This window comes from Enhydra lutris, unplaced genomic scaffold (assembly GCF_002288905.1).
Source record: "Enhydra lutris kenyoni isolate GAN:26980312 unplaced genomic scaffold, ASM228890v2 scaffoldscaffold73, whole genome shotgun sequence".
NCBI classification, from domain to species: Eukaryota; Metazoa; Chordata; class Mammalia; order Carnivora; family Mustelidae; genus Enhydra; species Enhydra lutris.
Genome location: NW_019154157.1, coordinates 4,124,714 through 4,125,464, shown reverse-complemented (window position 1 = coordinate 4,125,464; position 751 = coordinate 4,124,714). Strand labels below are relative to the sequence as shown.

Here is a 751-nt window from a genome sequence, read left to right as displayed (position 1 = left end):
CAATAATGATTTCAGTCTACATACTTCCTGAGAATGTCATCATCTCTAAACAAGAAATAATCCTTGTCATCTAGAACTATTTTGGAGTCTCCATATTTTGGGAGAACTTTATCTAACTTTCACACTAATTGGTTGAATCTCTCCACCCTTCCCTTGCTAGAGCCCAATCAAACAGCTACTACTGTTGCTTGTAACACCTCTTTAGATTTTTCTGGAAGCATAATGCTTCCTTTGGTTATGTTTTCAGCTGCACTCCTTTCAATGAAAACTGGGTCGAAGAGTGGAAGAAACTTTCCAGCTGCCTGTCCTGCCATGATTGGCCAGGGCAGTTCGTACTCTGCTCTGGGGCTCCCGACACCTCATTGAAAACGGCGCTCTGGTGGGTAACATCATTTTGCAATGTACAAAAGAAGCCTGAAAATAAATGGTGAAAATGACCGATTCACAGTCACAACGGGAGACAAGTACACCTTTCTCAGAAACAACAGCTGGAGTGGACAAACAAGGTGTGAACAGTGCAATTAACAAGCTTGAACTAACAGAGAATTAAACTGAGGCATATTAAAAATTTTGAGTGTACTTGAGCAAACATCAAATGGGGCAGTGCCAAACTGGAAGTAGTTAGGAGCATACCCCCTGCCCTACCGGAGCTGGGGAAAGACTTTTACAGAGAAGAGGCAGAAGCAAAGCGAGGAATTATTTGATTGGGTGTAGTTTTAAAAGGGTTGCATTTACTGGGAAAGCCTAAAAG

General features: G+C 42.1%; 1 pseudogene; it reads right to left on the bottom strand.

Moving 5' to 3' along the window:
- LOC111160094 lies at window positions 1-391 on the bottom strand (annotated as a pseudogene).
- Window positions 392-751: the final 360 nt, after the last annotated feature.